This window comes from Phyllobates terribilis, unplaced genomic scaffold, assembly GCF_046119375.1.
Source record: "Phyllobates terribilis strain yellow unplaced genomic scaffold, ASM4611937v1 Scaffold_2__4_contigs__length_985480577, whole genome shotgun sequence".
NCBI classification, from domain to species: Eukaryota; Metazoa; Chordata; class Amphibia; order Anura; family Dendrobatidae; genus Phyllobates; species Phyllobates terribilis.
Window position 1 is genome coordinate 75,674,848 of NW_027362762.1, and position 23,763 is coordinate 75,698,610.

The window sequence follows — 23,763 nt, forward strand, 5'->3', positions numbered from 1 at the left end:
GCCGGACGAGGCCGCCTGGAGCGGTGAGCAAGAGTAGAGCAGGACGAGGCCGCCTGGAGCGGTGAGCAAGAGTAGAGCAGGACGAGGCCGCCTGGAGTGGTGAGCAAGAGTAGAGCAGGACGAGACTGCCGGAGCGGCGAGCAAAGGGTCAAAGCAGAGCGAGACTGCCGGAGCAGCGAGCAAAGGGTCAGAGCAGAGCGAGACTGCCGGAGCAGCGAGCAAAGGGTCAGAGCAGAGCGAGACTGCCGAAGCAGTGAGTAAAGGGTCAGAGCAGAGCGAGACAGCCGGAGCAGCGAGCAAAGGGTCAGAGCAGAGCGAGACTGCCGGAGCAGCGAGCAAAGGATCAGAGCAGAGTGAGACTGCCGGAGCGGAGAGCGAGGCAGGGCAGAGGGGACAGGGCTCTGTTCACACGGAACAGACAGGAAGGGAAAGGCAGAACCAGATACCCACAGGGTACTTGCAGTGAAGTAGCGAGTGGACCACAAACTCCCAAACGGAAGTACAGTGACAACGAACAGGAGTTAGGTACGAGTTCAGACTCTGCAGAAAAAGGAAAGGTACGGACATAGAGAAAAACAGGAAACAGGCTAGAAGAGTATTCAGACAAGAACAGACACAGTAGCAAAATACAGTAGCGGGTCTAGGTATGCAGCCCCTAGAAGGCGGAAGGAACAGGCTAGGAGCGTGTTCAGACAGGACAGACAAGATACAGGAGCGGTCTAGGTATGCAGCCCCTAGAAGGCGGAACGAACAGGCAAGGAGCGAGTTCAGACAGGCCTGGAAATACAGCCTCCAGGAAAGGCAAGCAAGCAAACACAGAAAGGGACCTGGCACATTCAGAGTGAAGGAGCACACTGAATGAAACACAATGCTCAGGCATGGATTCCAGGGAGGAGCTGTGTTAAATACCAGGTGACAGACAGCAATAGGCTGAGGACGCACAAGGGGTGTGCCTGCAGCAGCTACAAGAAAGAGGAAGTGATCGGGCGCCACCCTTAAGCAGCAGAAACAGAGGCAAGCAGACAGCATGGATGGAAGCCAGGCTAGCAGACTGGACTGGAGATCAAGTGCGCGCTCTTGCACAGTGGGAGATGGACCACTATGCAAGGACGCCACCAGGTATGTTACAGTACCACCCCCCCTTACGCCCACTCTTCTTCAGGCCTGCCAGAATGTTCCGCAGGGAATTCGAGGGCCAATCCTTCACTTCAAGGAGATCACTTCCACTGTCCACAGGAAAAACTGGTCTCATCTGAGTAGCTAGGATGCTACCTCCTATCCAGCCATCCTCAGCAACAGACGAAACGGGTGGCGTACCAGGAACAGCACACAAGGAAGTCTCTCTCCACTTATTATCAGGTAGCACCCCAGAGGGTTCAGGAGACAACTGGAAGTCCTCCGCTGGGTTGGAGGGGTGCAGAGACTCGGGGGTAACCTCTGCTTCGGGGTACATCTTGTCAAGCTCACAGGATGAAATGGGCGAGGTATCAGGTACAAGGTGTAGAAAAGTGACTGTCTCTTTGTTATCTGGTGGTACCCCGGAGGATTCAGGAAACAACTGGGGGTCCTCCGCCGGGTCGGAAGAGTGCAGAGACTCGGGGGTAACCTCTGCTTCGGAGTACACTAGGTCGGACTCGCTGGAAGAAGCGGGCGAGGTATCAGGTACCGAGTATAGGAGGGTCCCTGTCCATTCGCTATCAGGTAGCACCCCGAAGGGTTCAGGAGACAACTGGAGGTCCTCCGCCTGGTCGGAGGGGTGTAGAGACTCGGGGATAACCTCTGCTTCGGAGTACACTAGGTCGGACTCACTGGAAGAAGCGGCCGAGGTATCAGGTACCGAGTATAGGAGAGTCTCTGTCCATTTGCTATCAGGTAGCACCCCGAAGGGTTCAGGAGACATCTGGAGGTCCTCCACCTGGTCAAAGGGGTGTAGAGACTCGGGGATAACCTCCGCTTTGAGGTACCCATTGTAAGGCTCACAGGACGGAGCGGACGAAGTATCGGGTACTAGGTGTAGGGACGTCTCTCTCCATTTGTCATCAGGTGGTATCCCGGAGGATTCAGGAGGCAACAGGGGGTCCTCCGCCAGGTAGTAGAGATGCACAGACTCGGAGGTAATCACTGCTTCGGAGTACCCTTGGACAGGCTCACTGGTTAAAGTGGGTGATGCATCAGATACCGGGTGCAGGAAGTCCTCCTGTGTGGATTCTGGGTGGGCAGCAGTCTCTTCGGGCAGGAGAACTGGTGCACTACCCACGCACATTACCTGTCGGGGCTGCTCCGGGATACAGGGAAGTGAAGCTTCAGCAGGAACTTCAAGGTTGGGGTCAGGAGGTCTTTGGGAGGACAGACCCTGGCGTGACGGCTTGCCTCTACGCCTAGCACGTCTGGACTGCCTCTTGAGGTTGGGAGAAGTATTCTAGAGAGCGTAGTCATCCTGTGTGGATTCTGGATGGGCAGTAGTCTCTTCGGGCAGGAGGACTAGTGCGCTACCCACACACATTACCCATCGGGGCTGCTCCGGGATATTGGGAAGTGAAGCTTCAGCAGGAGCCTCCGGGTTAGGGTCATCGAAGACCATTAGAAAGGCCACCAGGAAGGCCTGAAGGTCCAGGAGGATAGGATCCCGTGTTTCCCATAGGGGGTTGATCCATTCCAAGGCATCACCCGCTAGGTTAGACATCATGAATCCCACCTTAACCCGATCGGTGGGAAAACAAAGAGGGTAGAACTTGAAGTGTAGCAAGCATTGCTCCACAAAAGCACGACTCTGTCTTGGATCCCCATAGTACCGTGGCGGATCCGCAGGAACGAGTGCAGAAAGATCCATCTGGACGGGTGTGTAATTCGCCTGGAACTCAGCTAAAGAAAAAAAAATATATATATTTTTTTATTTATTTTTAATGCACGTATTCGCTGGAAAACGTCTCAGAGAGTGAAGGCCGTGGGGCTCAACGGGAACCATGGCCTGAGCATGCTGTAATGCACACGCCCGGGCTGAGCGGCGTGTGTGTGTATATGTAGTGATTCCACTGGACCGTGCCGGAGAGTGAATGCCTGGAGGGGCGTAACTAAGTATTCACCCGATCCGACCAGGGTCGCACGACGGCATACGACGCCAGTGCACCAAGGAGGAACCGAGCAGAGGGACCAGGTGCTACTCCAGGACAGACCCTGGACACGGCTGTTGACCCACACAGGGGAATACAGGAACAGACAGGTTAGGCTGGCACACAGACTGGTGGGTATAGGCAGGCACGACTGGTATGCAGGCAGGCGGGTATGCAGGCACGGGGGGTACAGGCAAGCACGGCTAGAGTGCAGACAGGGAGGCACTAGCAGGTTGGAACACAGGCGGGATAGGACCCAGTACACACTGGGACTCAGGAACAGAACCACAGATGTGGCGGACAAGCACAGCAGAATGAGGCCGCCCAGAGTGGTGAGCGAGAGCAGGGCAAGATGAGACCGCCTAGAGCGGTGAGCGAGAGAAGAGCAGGACGAGGCCGCCTGGAGCGGTGAGTGAGAGTAGAGCAGGACGAGGCCGCCTGGAGCGGTGAGCAAGAGTAGAGCAGGACGAGGCTGCCTGGAGCGGTGAGCAAGAGTAGAGCAGAACGAGGCCGTCTGGAGCGGTGAGCAAGAGTAGAGCAGGATGAGGCCGCCTGGAGCGGTGAGCAAGAGTAGAGCAGGACGAGACTGCCGGAGCGGCGTGCAGAGGGTCAGAGCAGAGCGAGACTGCCGGAGCAGCGAGCAAAGGGTCAGAGCAGAGCGAGACTGCCGGAGCAGCGAGCAAAGGGTCAGAGCAGAGCGAGACTGCCGGAGCAGCGAGCAAAGGGTCAGAGCAGAGCGAGACTGCCGGAGCAGCGAGCAAAGGGTCAGAGCAGAGCGAGACTGCCGGAGCAGCGAGCAAAGGGTCAGAGCAGAGCGAGACTGCCGGAGCAGCGAGCAAAGGGTCAGAGCAGAGCGAGACTGCCAGAGCGGAGAGCGAGGCAGGGCAGAGGGGACAGGGCTCTGTTCACACGGAACAGACAGGAAGGGAAAGGCAGAACCAGATACTCACAGGGTACTTGCAGTGAAGTAGCGAGTGGACCACAAACTCCCAACCGGAAGTACAGTGACAACGAACAGGAGTTAGGTACGAGTTCAGACTCTGCAGAAAAAGGAAAGGTATGGACATAGAGAAAAACAGGAAACAGGCTAGAAGAGTATTCAGACAAGAACAGACACAGTAGCAAAATACAGGAGCGGGTCTAGGAATGCAGCCCCTAGAAGGCGGAAGGAACAGGCTAGGAGCGTGTTCAGACAGGACAGACAAGATACAGGAGCGGTCTAGGTATGCGGCCCCTAGAAGGCGGAACGAACAGGCAAGGAGCGAGTTCAGACAGGCCTGGAAATACAGCCTCCAGGAAAGACAAGCAAGCAAACACAGAAAGGGACCTGGCACATTCAGAGTGAAGGAGCACACTGAATGAAACACAGTGCTCAGGCATGGATTCCAGGGAGGAGCTGTGTTAAATACCAGGTGACAGACAGCAATAGGCTGAGGACGCACAAGGGGTGTGCCTGCAGCAGCTACAAGAAGGAGGAAGTGATCGGGCGCCGCCCTTAAGCAGCAGAAACAGAGGCAAGCAGACAGCATGGAGGGAAGCCAGGCTAGCAGGCTGGATGGGAGATCAAGTGCGTGCTCTTGCACAGTGGGAGATGGACCACTATGCAAGGACGCCGCCAGGTATGTTACACACATCACCAGAAAACGTAAATGCAGCCTTTGTCCGGCAGAAGGTAAAACATAAAATAACAAGTCCATACGATAGTGCTGGTTAACCCGCCTGGCTTAGAGTCCAGCTTCCATGTCCTTTAACAAAGGCACTCAATCCAGGAGATCTGCAACCTCCGTACATCCAGTTTGTGTGACACAAACAGCTCAGAGCTTTCACCTCCAGCCCACCCTACATCAAATGCTCTGAAAGGCTGTGAATTTTATCCTCTGAGTTCCTCCCTTTCTACAGGTGTTCAATCATAGCAGCACCAAGATGGCTGCTTAACCCACTCGTGTGCTGGAACCTTTTTCCTATGTATAATCACTGCTGCTATCAATCTCAGTGCTACATATCTCCCCTCTAGTAGTTTGCCAGTGACTTTGTCACAGTATATACTGTATATATAAATAAATGCAACCTGTCACCGTGTTGTGCATACGGTCCTGTCAGAGGGAAATCGCTTCCTTTGTTAGTACATCGGCACCTCTACAGCATGATTGCGTGCGTGCCGACAGGTTGCAATGGCAACCTGTGGCATGATGATGGCTTCCATGTTTATCATATTCCTCAGACATTCAGATCCCGCCTTGGACGCGGACTGATAGGTTACATAATGCAATGTAGCACATAAATAGCATTGCTTGTCTAAAATACCTTGTGGGGCACATATTGTAAAAAGAAAAAAAATGTTTTTAAGCATTCAATCTAAAAATAAAAATAAAAAACATAAAATCACAGTTTTAATAATAAAATATGGTCTATCTGTTAAAAAAACCTCTTAGCAAAAAGACACATATTTGATATTGCTGCGTTCATAAAGACCACTGTTATAAAACTATATAATCTTTTATCTCCTACGGCAAACACCATTAAAAAAAGTATGAAACACTATGCCATAATTGTTGTTTTTGTTAATCAAAGCTAAAAAAAATGAAATAAAAACTGATCAAAAACTGGAATATTTCCTAAAATGGTAGCAATACAAAATACAGCTCATTACATAAAAAAACAAGTTCTCATACAGTTATATAAACATAAAAATTAAAAAGTCAGGGCCCTTACAATATACAGTGCATTGTGAAAGTATTTGGCCCCCTTGAACTTTTCTACCTTTTGCCACATTTCTGGCTTCAAACATAAAGATATAAAATTCTAAATTTGGGGGGAAGAATCAACAACAAGTGGGACACAATCGTGAAGTGGAACGAAATTTATTGGATATTTTAAACTTTTTTAACAAATTAAAAACTGAAAAGTGGGGCGTGCAATATTATTCGGCCCCCTTGAGTTAATACTTTGTAGCGCCACGTTTTGCTGCGATTACAGCTGCAAGTCGCTTGGGGTATGTCTCTATCAGTTTTGCACATTGAGAGGCTGAAATTCTTGCCCATTCTTCCTTGCAAAACAGCTCGAGCTCATTGAGGTTGGATGGAGGGTGTTTGTGAACAGCAGTTTTCAGCTCTTTCCACAGATTCTCGATTGGATTCAGGTCTGGACTTTGACTAAGACCTGTATACGTTTATTTTTGAACCATTCCATTGTAGATTTTGCTTTATGTTTGGGATCATTGTCTTGTTGGAAGATAAATCTCCGTCCCAGTCACAGGTCTTTTGCAGACTCCAACAGGTTTTCTTCCAGAATGGTCCTGTATTTGGCTCCGTCCATCTCCCCATCAATTTTAACCATCTTCCCATCAATTTGACCATCTTCCCTGTCCCTGCTGAAGAAAAGAAGGCCCAAACCATGATGCTGCCACCACCATGTTTGACAGTGGGGATGGTGTTTTGAGGGTGATGAGCTGTGTTGCTTTTATGCCAAACATATCGTTTTGCATTGTGGCCAAAAAGTTCGATTTTGGTTTCATCTGACCAGAGCACCTTATTCCACATGTTTGGTGTGTCTCCCAGGTGGCTTGTGGCAAGCTTCAAACGAGACTTTTTATGGATATCTTTGAGAAATGGCTTTCTCCTTGCCACTCTTCCATAAAGGCCAGATTTGTGCAGTGTACGACTGATTGTTGTCCTATGGACAGACTCTCCCACCTCAGCTGTAGATCTCTGCAGTTCATCCAGAGTGATCATGGGCCTTTTGGCTGCATCTCTGATCAGTCTTCTCCTTGTTCGAGATGAAAGTTTAGAGGGAAGGCCGGGTCTTGGTAGATTTGCAGTGGTCTGATACTCCTTCCATTTCAATATGATCGCTTGCACAGTGCTCCTTGAGATGTTTAAAACTTGGGAAATCTTTTTGTATCCAAATCCGGCTTTACTTCGCCACAACAGTATATTGAACCTGCCTGGTGTGTTCCTTGGGCTTCATGATGCTCTCTGCACTTGAAACAGACCCCTGAGACTATCACAGAGCAGGTGCATTTATACGGAGACTTGATTACACAGAGGTGGATTCTACTTATCATTACCAGTCATTTAGAACAACATTGGATCATTCAGAGACCCTCACTGAACTTCTGGAGTGAGTTTGCTGCCGAATAATATTGCACGCCCCACTTTTCAGTTTTGAATTTGTTAAAAAAGTTTAAAATATCCAATAAATTTCATTCCACTTCACGATTGTGTCCCACTTGTTGTTGATTCTTCCCCCAAAAATTAGAATTTTATATCTTTATGTTTGAAGAAATGTGGCAAAAGGTAGAAAAGTTCAAGGGGGCCAAATACTTTCACAATGCACTGTAACAAAAAAGTGATTTTTCTTGTGAAAAAGCAGTAAAATATATATTTTTTTTTAAAGTATAAACTGGGCATAACCCGCAGGATAAAGTTAACGTGTCAATTGCACTGTTTGGTGAACTCTGTAAAAAATAAAATTTAAAAACAATTCCAGATTTAATGTTTTTTTTTGTACACGACTCCTAAAAATAAAAGAATTTAAAAATGATCAAAATCTTGATGTTGAGACTTAACAAAGAACCACATGCAGGTCTGAAACATGTTCCCTGGGAAGGCAGCGGATATTTCGTTTCTGCCTTTTTTTTAATTTTTGTGCTGTTGTGTTCAACAATTTTTTGTGCCTTTTATACCACTGAAAAGTGAAAGAATTATTGTTTTATTTAGCTTCTTCCCATAAAGTTAATAAAAATGTATTAATTAATTACCATTTTTGGATACATATGATCATTAATTAGCATTTTCGGGTACATAAAATAAGTTATACCCAAGTATACCCCAAAAATGATAAGCACAAAACTCTGACAAAAACAAGACCTTATATGACTATGTTGCTGGAAAAAAAAAAGTTTGGGCTCCTGGAACACGACGCTAGAAAAGTGCAAAAAAAAAAGAGTCAGACTTAAAGGCCAAAACTCACTATGACCGAAAGGGGTTAAAATCAATGGGGTGTCTGTGAAATATAGGACAGGGCAGATTCTCAAGAAATGCTCTTTGTTACTGCTCTCCACTTTTGGCCAAGAGATGAGATAGAAGAAATTAATGATATTTCTAAATAAATTCCAGAATGAGTTTCTGGGGAATTCTGACAAGAAATAATAATTTGGGATGAGCGTTACTTGCATAAATAGTGGGATAGATGAGAATCATTTAGCCATAAAAATGACTCATAATTGAAAGTTATTTAAGTGCGCCATTAAGATGACCGAAAAAGTGTTTTGGAAAATATCCTACATTGGCAGATAAAATGACTTTAGATTAGAAATATTCCATTCTACTACTAGGTGGTGGATTAGGGATAAAAATTCATATAAAAGTCATTACTTTACTCCATTGAGTTTTTTTTCTCAAAAGAAAAGACAAAATCCTAAAATCTAAAGTGACATAATATACACAAAGAAGAATCAGCGATGAGACAACAGAGGAGCTATTAACATTCTGCTTTGGAATCTCATTAATTTATAAAAGTATTCCGAGAACAGGAACAAAAGTGGTGACACGATCGAAAAATTCTTCTCTAAATTCTTTTTATTCTTCATACATAAGATTAAAGTGAACAAAGCGAAATAAGCTTCGTAACACAAAGGTTATTTTTGGCGAATGTTTCATGTTGGGTTTATTATTACTTTGTTTCTTAAAGGCTTTTTCTCATCTTATTAACGGGAATCTGTCACCACGTTTTTATTACCACAAAAAAACTACAAAGAATAAAGGTCCTCCAACCACTTTAGAGAATTACAGTATTTTTCGGACTATAAGACGCACCGGACCATAAGACGCACCTAGGTTTTAGAGGAGGAAAATAAAAAAATAAAAATGTAAGCAAAAAATGTGGTCATGATGCACTTTTAAGGGGGAGGGGGTCTTCTGCTGACACTGGTATAGGTGTAATGTCCCCAAATTCTGACAATATCCCCCATCTTGGTATATATGCCCCCCTTCCTTTTATACGTGGTCCCCATCCCCATCCTGGTATGCCTGGCATCCCTCCATTCTGGTATGCATGGAACCCCTCCATCCTGGTATGCATGGCACCCCTCATTCCTATCCTCGTATACATTGCACCCCTCATCCCTGTCCTGGTATGCATGGCACCCCTCATCCCTGTCCTGGTATGCATGGCACCCCTCATCCCTATCCTGGTATGCATGGCACCCCTAATCCCTATCCTGGTATGCATGGCACCCCTAATCCCTATCCTGGTATGCATGGCACCCCTAATCCCTATCCTGGTATGCATGGCACCCCTAATCCCTATCCTGGTATGCATGGCACCCCTCATCCCTGTCCTGGTATGCATGGCACCCCTAATCCCTATCCTGGTATGCATGGTGACGCGCCCCCTGGGACATATTCCTTTTTGAGGGGAATACCCGGCACCGGATCAGATGGGGGGGTTGTAGTCTCCGAGCGGCTGTGACCCGGTCCCGTGCCCAGGGCGTCAAGCTCAGTGTGATGTGGCAGTTCTACAGATGTTACTAAAGTTCTTTTGTGTCGACTACGCCACCCGTTGTGATGCGGTCACTGTGGCCGCCGCTGCAGCAGGGTCCGCTGAGGCTGATGGTGTAGGTGCAGCTTTTGATGGTATAACCCCCAACGGGTGGGGTATAGCCTCAGGGGGTCAGGTGCAGAGGATGGGGGTTGTGGTGGTGCAACATAGATGTTAAAGGAAGACAGAGTCGGGTTGTGCAGTTTAGGGTATTTACTCACTGCTGATGTTCCGGTCACTCCAGCTGCTAGTGACCACCCGAGCCGTGCTGCGTCCACCAGGTCCTGGATCCAGCCAACCCCCAAACAAGTCCGGAGCGTGGCCCTGAGCTCTCCCTCTGTCCTTTCTTCAGCCGTCCCCACCAGTGATCCACCTAGGTCCAGCTCCCTCGGGCCTACTGTTGGGACACCCTTGGCCTTGGGTTCCCTGACCCTTCATGTGGTGTGCCTTCGGGGTGAATGTGGTGGGTGGCCGTGGCAGACGCTGCCCACGGCCTCCGGTCTCTGGCTGGGGATTGTTTTCTGCCCCCACCAGCTTGGGTTCCGGTACCCTTTTGCTGACTCCTCACCCGGTGCTCTAATTTGGGTTCTTGGGTCCCTTCAGTCTTCCCCCTCTGGGTCTTTCTCTTTCTTTCTCCTCTCTCTCTCTCTAGGGCTCTGCTCCTCTTCCTGATTCTGACAGACTGACCCTGATCTCAGTTGGTGCCCACCTTATATACACCCTCTATGTGTGAGCTCAGGTGACCAGCACCCAATGAGCTCCTATCTTTACCCAGGCTGCTCCCCCTATCTGCCCCTACACTACTTGGGATGTTCCACCCCCCTCCCACTCCAGCCAGGAACAGACTCGGTCGTACCTGCACATTTCTAAGTGGGAGTACCGTCGGCCTGTTCCTCGGAAATGGGATGTGTGTAGTGCATGCAGCCTACCGAGCTCAGTTCCACACTCCATCCTTACCCGGGAGTGGAATATCACACCTCTGGGTTGAGGTGCAATACCCCTGTAGCAGCCGAATCCTCAGGGTGCTACATTCCCCCCTGGTAAATCACAGCACGTCCTCGGGCTGTAAGACATAAATAACACCAAAAACATACATTTTTTTTTTTTTTTCATAAACATACAAAACATTATATATATAAAACTTTTCATATAAACATTCTCGTCGTCTCTTGTTTCAGGTTCCTCCTCCGGACACTGTGCAACGTGTGTCCGGGAAACGTGCGACAGTCTCTTAGAAAAAACTGGTTTTCCTATAAAACCGGTAGGGGGCGCTTTAGGAAGCGCAACTATATACAGGGGAAGTTGGCCGCTCTCAGTCCTCGGCCAGGTAGAGGGAAGGGAATGGCTGCTCACAGTCCTCAGCCATGGGATTAAGGGGTTAACGGGTGAACAGTTCACTCAGCTGGTCCCAACGGGGACTATATATATGTAGCAACAGTTTCTTTGGTACCCGGTCTGGTAACTATTTACATCTACTGCTCTGCCGCACTCAACGGCGTCTTCCTCCTGCTCTTTGCTTGTAGCTGGTGGTAACTTCTGACCCGTCCGGCCATGTGAGCTGGCTGAACAAGTCCTCCCCCAGGTGTGGCACCCTTGGTTTTACGGGCGCGGGCGCGGTGGTGGTGGCGCCCGGATTGCCCAGGCCTTGCGGCCAGGCCTGGGGCACCTGGAAGGTGAAGGGCACCGTTAGGACGGCGGCACCCTGGGCTACCTGGCCTTGCGACCAGGCCGGAGGCTCCGCGGAGGTAGGGGGCGCTGTTGGTGTTGCGGCGCCCGGGAATTCTAGGCCCTGCGACCAGGCTGGTGGTACTTCCTGCTTGGTCACGCTCGGGGTCGAGGCGTGTGACGTCACAGGGGTCGCGGCGGCGGCTTCCGGTTGGGGCCTAGTCTGCGTCGGTGACATGGCGTTTTCGGGCACAGCAGGGGGACTTTCGGGCTCTGCGACGGGGAGCTGGGGCAGGTAAGCGGTGTCACGGCTTGGGGTATAGGCGTCCCCTTTACCTGCCTCCATGCGTTCGGCTCCCTCCTCGGCGCCGTCTCCGGCCTTGGGTCCTCCCGCGCCATCCTCAGAGGCGGTCTCCTTCCTCATCTCGGCTGGCGTGCTCCGGGTCTTGGTTTCAGCTTGCGTCTTGGTTTCAGCTTGCTGGGCCATCTCCCGGCTCCATTCCGCCAATATCTCGCGCTGTACCCGGGCCATCCTCCGTGCGAGGCCCTCCAGGGCAGTCTGCGCACACTCCCGGTCTCGGGGGAGCTGTGCAAGGACCTCCACTAGGCCTAGTGGGGTCGTGGTGTCCAGCAGGCTCCTGACCAACGGGTCGGTGCTGCTCTGCTCTTCTTCCAGCAGGCTCCTGGCCAGCGGGCCGGTGCTGCTCTGCTCTCTGGACATCTCCGGGTGAGCTCCTCCGATATTCTTCTCCAGGCTACTTGCCTCCGGGTGCACTCGCTCCAGACTGCTCCAAGCGGCACCCATCTTTTCTCTTCTCTTTCGTCTCCTCCCACTTCGAGGGCGGTCCCGGGGCAACTCGGTGACTGTCAGCTCCAGGGGTAGTTCTTTCACGCTGACAGACACCTCCAACATCACAGTCTCTGTTGGTGGGGGCGGTTTCCACTTTTGGCGCCATTTTCTGTCCCGGCCCACGATGGGAGGTGGCCTCTTGCCCTCCTTTGGCACGCCCATAATGGCGTCCGCTGCTCTTCCAAGGCGGGAAATCTGCGGTTTTGGCGGGAAGCGTCGCCCAGTGGCGGGAAACTCTGCAGATGGCGGGAACAAGTTGGAAATGGCGGACAATCGGCGGGAAACGACTGGTGATGGAGTCCGATGGCGTGGACCCTCCGGAACCGGCGGGAGACTTCTTTCTGAGGTAAACTTGCACTTTTCTTCAGGCACGCAGTACCCGGGTGTTGCGGGCACGTAATCCTGCCGACTACGCCAAAGTTGACGCGCCCCCTGGGACATATTCCTTTTTGAGGGGAATACCCGGCACCGGATCAGATGGGGGGGTTGTAGTCTCCGAGCGGCTGTGACCCGGTCCCGTGCCCAGGGCGTCAAGCTCAGTGTGATGTGGCAGTTCTACAGATGTTACTAAAGTTCTTTTGTGTCGACTACGCCACCCGTTGTGATGCGGTCACTGTGGCCGCCGCTGCAGCAGGGTCCGCTGAGGCTGATGGTGTAGGTGCAGCTTTTGATGGTATAACCCCCAACGGGTGGGGTATAGCCTCAGGGGGTCAGGTGCAGAGGATGGGGGTTGTGGTGGTGCAGCATAGATGTTAAAGGAAGACAGAGTCGGGTTGTGCAGTTTAGGGTATTTACTCACTGCTGATGTTCCGGTCACTCCAGCTGCTAGTGACCACCCGAGCCGTGCTGCGTCCACCAGGTCCTGGATCCAGCCAACCCCCAAACAAGTCCGGAGCGTGGCCCTGAGCTCTCCCTCTGTCCTTTCTTCAGCCGTCCCCACCAGTGATCCACCTAGGTCCAGCTCCCTCGGGCCTACTGTTGGGACACCCTTGGCCTTGGGTTCCCTGACCCTTCATGTGGTGTGCCTTCGGGGTGAATGTGGTGGGTGGCCGTGGCAGACGCTGCCCACGGCCTCCGGTCTCTGGCTGGGGATTGTTTTCTGCCCCCACCAGCTTGGGTTCCGGTACCCTTTTGCTGACTCCTCACCCGGTGCTCTAATTTGGGTTCTTGGGTCCCTTCAGTCTTCCCCCTCTGGGTCTTTCTCTTTCTTTCTCCTCTCTCTCTCTCTAGGGCTCTGCTCCTCTTCCTGATTCTGACAGACTGACCCTGATCTCAGTTGGTGCCCACCTTATATACACCCTCTATGTGTGAGCTCAGGTGACCAGCACCCAATGAGCTCCTATCTTTACCCAGGCTGCTTCCCCTATCTGCCCCTACACTACTTGGGATGTTCCACCCCCCTCCCACTCCAGCCAGGAACAGACTCGGTCGTACCTGCACATTTCTAAGTGGGAGTACCGTCGGCCTGTTCCTCGGAAATGGGATGTGTGTAGTGCATGCAGCCTACCGAGCTCAGTTCCACACTCCATCCTTACCCGGGAGTGGAATATCACACCTCTGGGTTGAGGTGCAATACCCCTGTAGCAGCCGAATCCTCAGGGTGCTACACATGGCACCCCTAATCCCTATCCTGGTATGCATGGCACCCCTAATCGCTATCCTGGTATGCATGGCACCCCTAATCCCTATCCTGGTATGCATGGCACCCCTAATTCCTATCCTGGTATGCATGGTCCCCCTAATCCCCATCATGCTGCACATAAAAAATAAATAAACACTCCTACTCACCTCTCTTCTCTCCTCCAGCGCTGTGTCCGGTCTGCCTGCACCGATCTCTCCATGTGAGCCGCGCATGACGTCACTGCCATGCGCAGGTCACAAGGAGAGATCAGCTTCCGAAAGTCACTGCTCCCCAAGCCAGGACTGTGTGCGCGGGGAGTAGTGACTTCACTCTCCTTCATAGCCGGCACACAGCGGAGCCGGCTATCTCCTGTGCCCGCTCATTAAAGGGCAGAATACCAACTATCACGACCCAATCGCGGACACATTGCTGCTCAGTCTTTTTTACATTTCCTGCCTGTTGTTTTTGGCATCTCTGTATTTTATATGTTTTTATCTGTCGATTTGTTAATAAAATGTATACATTTAATTCTCTAAAGTTGTTGGAGGACCTTTTTTCTTTGTAGTTTTTTTCTGTATTTATGGGCTTCGATATTATTGTTTAGGGCAACATAGGTTTATGTTTTTACTACCACATCTAGCAGTCTAAAACAGGGGCAGAGATCCTGATTCCAGTGATGTGTCACATACTGAGCTGCTTGCTGCAGTTTTGATAATAATCCTGTGTTATCTGCTGCAGATCTATCAGTTCTGTGAATACTGAGCCCTGTATATCCCCTCCCACACCACTGATTGGGAGTTTTCTGTGTACACTGTGCATAGGCAGAAAACTGTCAAAGTCTTTCTATTCTCAAGAGTGGAGGGATTTTTTAATTTTATAGTTTACAGCTCATTTCCCTGGTTGCCTGCCAAGACTCTGCAGTTTTAACAGGTGGCTGGTTTACTAGGCAAGGAGAGCACGCTTGCAAACTATTTGCTATTTTGCTCGGAAGCGCTGCTCTGAAGCCATTTTCTGTTCCCCTCTGTTCCTCTGATGCTGCAAAGTAAAATCTGACTCTATTAATACCATTAGAGAGCAAGCAGTTTGGCGCAGAGTCTCAGTCCAAACTGTCAGTCATTAGCAGTGCAACACCCTTTGGGAGCAATGCCTTCTGAAGGTAGGATTCTGAGACCATCCCCTTAAAGGGGCGGTGCAGTTTAGATTCTTGCACTCCTGTTCAAACTGGCTGGGTCCGAGCATTTATGACAGACCCCCAGTGTGAAGGGTCCTTGCTCCAAGAGCCATATCTTTACTTTTCTGTTGATATAACCATATGTGGGTGACACGCCCCCTGGGCCTGTGCTGTGCAGGGGGATACCCAGAGCTGGATCGCTGGGGGTTGTAGTCCTCCGTGGCGGTGACCCGGTCTGTGCCCAGGGCGGTCAAACCAGTGGCAGTCTGAGTGTGATAACAAACGTGGATTGCGGCCAGTGGGGACCGCCGCTGCGCTGCAGACCGCTGAGGCTGATGTTATATGCGCAGCCAAGATTGGGATAACTCCCCACGGGAGAAGTATTGCCTCAGGGCATCTAATGTGGATGATGGGAGTGATGGTGTGAGCGTACCAGTAGTAATGGTGCTGGTGCGGCAAGGAATCACAGAGACTTGTAATTTCCTTTCCGCTCCTTCTCCTCTCTCTTTCTGCTGTTTCTGGCCTCACTCCAGGCCTGCCTCTGGAGCTGGGCCCAGACTGAGCCACAGCTCCCTGTCAGCCCTCTCTGGCTGAACTCCTGTCTTCTTCTCCTCCTCTCTGAACTGAACTGACTCTAAGATGGTGCCCACCTTATATACCTCCTTCTAACACCCGAGCCCAGGTGACTAGCAACCAATGGGCTCCTGCCTATGCCCAGAGACCCACCCCTATCTGCTCCTACACCACTGGGTGTACTTTCCCCTCCCCACTCCAGTCAGGGACAGATGCTGTTGTGCCTGCACTTCTATCTTGTGGGAGCACCGTTGAGCTGTCCCTCGGAAATGGGGTGTGTGTGGTGCATGCAGCTACTGAGTCCTGGTCCACAATCCATCCTTACCCGGGAGTGGAATATCACACCTCTGGTCTGAGGTGCAATACCCCTGTAGCAGCCGAGCCCTCGGGGTACTACATTCCCCCCCTGGTAAATCACAGCACGTCCTCGGGCTGGAAGAGAACAAAACAATTTGAAAACATACAAATTTTTAGAATGCATTCGCATATAAGACATTCAACAATTAACCCATCCCTTTATGGGAGGTACTCTTTTCCTTTTAAACGTTACTGGTATAAACATCGTAAAAACATTATAAGACTTTCTTCACACACATATAGAATACTATAAACTCCTTTAGCAGCCTATGAAACTTTTTCAGTTTAAGACATTCTTGAACAAAAACATTTTCAAGTAAAACATTTTCAAGCAGATTCTTGAACTCTGGCCGCTGTGCAACTTGCGACCAGGGAAAGGTGCAACAGTCCAGTTAATTTGTTCTGAGGTAGGTGTTGCAGTCTTTGTATAAAACCAGTAGGGGGCGCTATAGGAAGCGCAACTATTTACAGGGGTGGCCGCTCTCAGTCCTCGGCCAGTGGGGATAAGGGAGTGGCTGCTCACAGTCCTCAGCCTGGTTAGGGATTAGGGGCACACAGGTAACAGTCCCTTTAATAACTCCACACTAGTCCCAAAGGGGACCACACTTCAATCATTTAACAGTTTCAGCAAGTTCTCATACCCTGACGGGTAACTATATACAGTTCCACTTTACCGTTCACTGGTAACGGTGTCCTCCTGATGCGTCCTCCTTGTACTCTTCAGATCCGTCCGGGCCCTCTTGGCACTCGGCCTTGCGACCAGGCCGGTGGTCTTCTGTTGGTCGCGCCCGGGGGTGGCACCACCAAGGTAGGGGGCGCTGGTGAGGCAGCGGCGCCCGGGTGTGCTGGGCCTTGCGTCCTGGCCTGTGACGTCTCCCGCTTTACGGCGCCCGGGTTCAGAGGGCACAGCGCGGGGCGGGGCGTGACGGTGACGTTTGCAGCCTGAGGCCTAGTCGAGAGCAGTGGCGGCGCGGCAACGGGTGTGGTGAGTAGGGCTTCGGGCTCTGCGACGGGAGGCTGGGGCAGGCTTACAGCTGCTGGGCTCGGGTTGGTGACGTCCCCATTACCTGCCTCAGTCCTCGCGGCTCCCTCCGCGGCGTCGTCTCCGGCCTTCGTCCCTCCTGCACCACCCTCAGAGGCAGGCGCGCTCCAGGTTGCGGGTGGCGCTTCCTGCTGGCGGGTTCCAGCCTGCCGGGCCATCTCTCTTCTCCACTCGGCCAGCGCATTCTGCTGCGCCCGGACCATCCTCCGGTCCAAGTCCTCCAGCACAGCCTGTGCATGCTCCGGGACTCTGGGGAGCTGCGCCAGGATCTCCACCAGGCTGTATGGCGGTGCGGCCTGCAGCAGGCTCCGGACCAAGGTGTTGGCACTGCTGGACGCTTCCTCCATTTCCGGGTGCGGTCTGTCCAGACTGATCCAGACCGCACCCAGCCCCTCAGTTTTCTTTCCTATCCGCCCCCATGGGGGTTGGTCTTGGGGGCATCTGCTGACAATCACCTTCAGGGGCAGCCCCCCCACGCTGATGGACATCTCCACTGCTGCATTCATGGCTGGTGGGGGCGGGCTCCTTCTTTGGCGCCACTCTGGGACCTGGCCCACGATGGGAGGTGGCCTCCTGCTGTCCTTTGGCGTGCACATAATGGCGTCCGCTCTGCCAGGGCGGGAAAAACTGATGAAGACGGCGGGAAACGGTCCAAGATGGCGTCCGATGGCGGGAATCGGCTCCGGATGGCGGGAAACGACTCCGGACAGCAGGAAACTTCTGGAAATGGCAGGAGACTCCTTTTCAAGGTACATGTACAAAAGTCTTTTTTAGGCACGCAGTACCCGGTGGTTGCGGGCACGAAATCCTGCCGACTACGCCAAAGTTGACGCGCCCCCTGGGCCTGTGCTGTGCAGGGGGATACCCGGAGCCGGATCGCTGGGGGTTGTAGTCCTCCGTGGCGGTGACCCGGTCCGTGCCCAGGGCGGTCAAACCAGTGGCAGTCTATTTGTATTGTAATTGTCCGACTACGCCACCCGTGGATTGCGGTCAGTGGGGACCGCCGCTGCGCTGCAGACCGCTGAGGCTGATGTTATATGCGCAGCCAAGATTGGGATAACTCCCCACGGGAGAAGTATTGCCTCAGGGCATCTAATGTGGATGATGGGAGTGATGGTGTGAGCGTCCCAGTAGTAATGGTGCTGGTGCGGCAAGGAATCACAGAGACTTGTAATTGCAGTTTCCAATGCTTTACTCACAGTTGTTATTCTGGTCACTTGTGCACATGAGGGACCGCCTGAGCCGTGCTGCGTTCACCAGGCAAGGGACTCGACCAACTCCCAGGCAATTCCAGAGCGTGGCACAGGGCTCCCTTCCTTTCCTTTCTCTGGCCGTCCCCACCAGTGACCCACCTTTGTCCAGCTCCCTCGGGCCTTCTCTGGGCACGCTGATCTCTGCGTCCCTGACCCTATATGGTATGCCTTCCTGGTGGATGTAGTGAGGCGTCGCACCAAGATGTGGTAACAACATCCGGTCTTTGGCTGAGGAATCTGTTGCCTCCACCAATTTGAGTTCCGGTACCCTGTTCTGCCAACCCTTCACCCTGTATCTCCTGGGCATATGGGGTTCCTTCTGTCCTCGTGTCTCTGGGCCTTTCTCTGTGTTCCTTGCTTCCTTTCTCCTCTGTTCCAGTTCCTTTCTTACTTTCCTTTCCGTTCCGTCTCCTCTCTCTTTCTGCTGTTTCTGGCCTCCACTCCAGGCCTGCCTCTGGAGCTGGGCCCAGACTGAGCCACAGCTCCCTGTCAACCCTCTCTGGCTGAACTCCTGTCTTCTTCTCCTCCTCTCTGAACTGAACTGACTCTAAGATGGTGCCCACCTTATATACCTCCTTCTAACACCCGAGCCCAGGTGACTAGCAACCAATGGGCTCCTGCCTATGCCCAGAGACCCACCCCTATCTGCTCCTACACCACTGGGTGTACTTTCCCCTCCCCACTCCAGTCAGGGACAGATGCTGTTGTGCCTGCACTTCTATCTTGTGGGAGCACCGTTGAGCTGTCCCTCGGAAATGGGGTGTGTGTGGTGCATGCAGCTACTGAGTCCTGGTCCACAATCCATCCTTACCCGGGAGTGGAATATCACACCTCTGGTCTGAGGTGCAATACCCCTGTAACGGCCGAGCCCTCGGGGTGCTACATGGGCTTATATGACTCAATTCACTTTACCATATAATGAGCTGAAAAACGCAGTCAAAAAGGGAAAAAGCTAATTTCTGCCATTCTTTTTTGGGATCTTTGTTTACAATATTCATTGCATTGTAAAAATGATCTAGTAACTTGATTCTTCATTTTACTTTGCAAAAAAAAATAAAATGTTTTTTTGTTACCATTTTGTAAGTCCTGCAACTTTTAGATTTTTCACTAGTGGAGTTGTATCCCGGCTTTCTTGTTGCTGGGCCCGCTGATGTTTTCATTGTTCCACTTCAGAGGAATGTATAAGGCTTTTTGATTAGCCTTTAACTCCATTTTTGGGTGAGGCACAATGGCACAAAGCACAATTTTTGAAATAATCTTTGATTTTGAAAAAATAGGAGTTTTAGAGATGCAGCAAGGTCGGTGATTTCATCTTTTAGTTGTTTTTTCATTATTTCAATTTAATTTTTTAGAATCCTATTTTGGAACTTGAACTTGTGATTGTTTGATCACTGGTGCTGTATGCTACAATACTTTGTTATTGAGACATATGGTGAAATAGTGATCTCTTATGAAGTAGAGCCACGGGCCATGTTCAATACATGCATACTCAGCATCTGCTGTATATGCATGGAGGATGTCGGAAGTGAGTTAAAAGGGTTGCCTTATGTGAATATGTCCTGTTCATATGTATGGCTCCCAACCGTTCCGAATACAGCAGGACAGTTCTGGATTTGGGTCTCTTCCCGCTGTCCCGGGAGGTCCGCCAAGGTTCTCGCCCTGTCATTATCAGCATTGACCTGCTGAGCTCACACTGCACAGCGTTGAGTGTCTGCTGAGAAGGCAGAAGCAGTTTATCACCGCTATCTGTCTTCTCTCCTGCAGGCACAAAGCGCTCAGTGAGTATTGAATGCTGAATAGAAGCTTTGGTGCAACCAATGATGTGGGGTCACCCCTATATTCAATAACCAGCAAAGGCTAAACAGACAGCTGTGGGCTGATATTAATAGCTGAGGAAATGGCCATGGATATTGGCCCCCTGCTAGACTAATAACATCAGCCGTCAGCCGCCCCTGAAATGACGCATCCATTAGATGTGCCAATTCTGGCTCTTAGCCTCGCTCTTCCCACTTGCCCTGGTGCCGTGGCTAGTGGGGTAATATTTGTGAGGTTGATGTCAGCTTTGTAATGCCAGCTGACATCAAGGCAACAGGTTAGTAATGGAGAGGCGTTTATAAATCACCCCCATTACTAACCCCATAGTGAAAATTAAATAAAGAAACACATTGAAAAAGTCCTTTAATTGAAATAAACATACAGACTCCTTTATTTGAAAGAAAAACTCTCCAACCTCTTTCACCTATTTATTAATGTAATATAAAAAAATAATGAAACCCCATATTCCTCACCTTTCACCGATCGATAGTCCATCAATGATGTGACCGCTTTCCACTCCAGCCGGCTCACACTGAGCAGAGCGTGAGGAGCGCTGCCTGCCTGTGACCGGCGGTGATGTCATTAATCTTACAGCCGGTCACACGCAGAGGGTCTCATGCCGTGCTCAGTGTCAGCCGGCTGGCGAGGAGAGCGGTCGCATCACTGATGTGACTGCTCTCCAAACTATCCGGATCGTCGTGGGACCAGGCCATTAATGGATTATCGTCAGACAGGTGAGGAATACAGTGTTTTATTATTTTTACTTTTACATTAATAAATAGGTGAAAGAGGGTGGAGAGTGTTTCTTTCGAATAAAAGAGTATGTGCTTTTATTTCAATTAAAGGTCTTTACTCTGGCTGTGTTTTTATTACATTTTACTATGGGGTTAGTAATGGGGGGCGTCTTATAAACGCCTCTCCATTACTAACCTGTGAACTTGATGTCATCTGACATTACAAAGCTGACATCAACCCCACAAATATTACCCTACTTGCCACCGCACAAGAGCAAGTGGGAAGAGCCGGGCAAAGGCCCAGAATTGGCGCATCTAATAGATGTGCCTTTTCTGGGGTGGCTGCGGGCTGCAATTTTTAGGCTGGTGAAGGTCAATATCCATGGCTCCTTCCCAGCCTGAGAATACCAGCCCCCAGCTATCTGCTTTAGTTTGGCTGGTTGTCAAAAATGAAGAGGGACCCAACACCGTTTTTTCAGTTATTTATTTAAATAATTTAAAAAAACGGTGTGGGACCCTTCAATTTTTGATAACCAGCCAATATAAAGCTGACAGCTGGGGGCTACCTACTTACCAACCTAACCTACTGGTAACCTACTCACCGCTGATCAGTGCCGGTGTTTCTCGTGCTGTCACAGAAATGACAGCATGGGAAACACAGGATGTTCGGGCTGCCAAACCAAAACAGCAACACGGACTTCCTGGAGAAGTCCTTGTTCGTGGTGCATGCACGGACACTAGGTGTTCGGTACGGACCCCGAACTTTACCACGCGGGTTTGCCCATCACTAGTGATGAAAGTTCCATGCGAGGTCACAAGGCGAAATGTTGGAGACAGAGTTCTGTGCAGCAAACATGAGGTCACCCCTGGGGTTATCAAATAGGTCAGCACAGCTGGGATGGAAATACCACAGTGGATACTACAGTCACTGACATTTCAAGTGTTATCTATGGTTGGCACAGATTGTTGTTAGAGGCTCTGCCACTGAATTTCAGATTTTATGGGCAAAAAATATCTACCATTATTCCACCATTTGGATGAGGGCTTTTGTACACATACATTGGGGGATATACAGTATATTACATATAACTGCATTTACATAATTTTTTTTAAGCAAATTGCAACATTTTACTGTATTGACTAAGCCAAATGTTTCAATGTTGTATATCTTTATTGATCCATCTTTAATTGCCTATGCTAAAACATAAAAATAACATGAAAGGGGGCATACCACTTTTGGTATGTGTGGTGTTACTATTACTTGCCATTGCAGACCCCATTCTGCCGAATAATATGGCAAACCTTGACCCGACAACTTGCTGATAAAAGAGACAGTCAGGGATACGAAAATAAACTTTTCCTTACTGAAAGAACATATATACATTTAGTAGCAGGAAGGACGCTTTGGTAACACAACTTCTGCACAATAGTGAGGTACAATTTTGATGGATACAAGTGGCGGCACATAACTTGTGGTACACGTTGCAGGAACACAGTGAACTTTAATGAGGGCCTTCACCTTTCCTTGTAAGGGTCACATGGGCCAAGTTGTGTCGCTGAGACTCCTTACGACTGTTCCTAACTTTCTGATACAAGAGTCACATGGGTTGATGTGTGTCACTGTGACTTCTTCTAAAAATGTGCCCCAACTTGGCAAGTCTAGTCCTCCTTCACTATGGCTTCCAGGTCTGGCTAACACATACACATTCAAGAGTATATCCCTTTCAATAGGCTACCCACGTGCCTTCTGTTGTAGATACAGTGGGATAGTCTCAGATTTGGGTCTACATCCTGCAGTTCCGGGTGGTCTGGTGAATGTCCCTCACCGCCACTGCCGATCTGACTTCTCCTCCTGCCAGGGTAGAAAGAAATGGTAAATGGGTGTGGCTTGGGGTGTGGCTAGGGGCATGGTCAAAAAAGTTAGGAATTATGCAAATGGCCTTTAAAGATATCTAAGTCATATAAGGGGTTTCCAGCTCTGGACTTATTTATGAGCCAGAATATAGACCCTATCTATGAGGACTTGAGTCATTTTTTTATTGCATGTATGGATTGGATACCATGTAAGGCCTCATTAAGACATCAATTTTTTTCGATATATAAGAAAAACATTTCATCAATGGTTTTCATCAGTTTCATCAGTTTTTTCACTGATGAGAAAAGAAAAAGTTTCTCCAACTTCTCCTATCTGTCAGTGATAAACGGACAGCACACCGATGGCATCTGGGTGTTGTCCGATTTTTTTCACCGGTACACTAGCATTGCTGATTTTGATCCGGACATGTCTCCGTAATTTTGCACAGACTACTCGATCCAAGGAAAAAAATCTGACATGTGAACAGCCTCAAAGATTCTCATAGGTACGAGTGCTATCCGTAAAAAAAAATGGAAAGCCCTCGCATGTGAAAAACTCCTTGCAACTGCCCCCGAAGGGAGTAATACAATAGTAGCTTCCTCTAGTGTCAGTTGCAGGAGGCCAGAATTTTCTCAGTTAGATTTGGATCTCTGCATCAGAAAAAGGAATATCGAACCCCATACGATTATATGTTATTAAATGGAATATGTAGCTTAAAAGAACAACTATATATATACAGTGGGTACGGAAAATATTCAGACCCCTTTAAATTTTTCACTCTTTGTTTCATTGAAGCCATTTGGTAAATTCTAAAAAGTTCATTTTTTTTCTCATTAAAGTACACTGTGCACCCCATATTGACTGAAAAAAACCAGAAATGTAGAAACTTGATTTGAAAAGGCACACACCTGTCTATATAAGAGCTCACAGCTCACAGTGCATGTCAGACAAAATGAGAATCATGAGCTTAAAGGAACTGCCCAAGGAGCTCAGAGACAGAAATGAGGCAAGGCACAGACCTGGCCAAGGTTACAAAAGAATTTCTGCATTACTCAAGGTTCCTAAGAGCACAGTGGCCTCCATAATCATTAAATGGAATTAGTTTGGGACCACCAGAAGTCTTGAATGAAGCAAAGAGTGAAAAATATAAATGGGTCTGAATACTTTCCGTACCCAC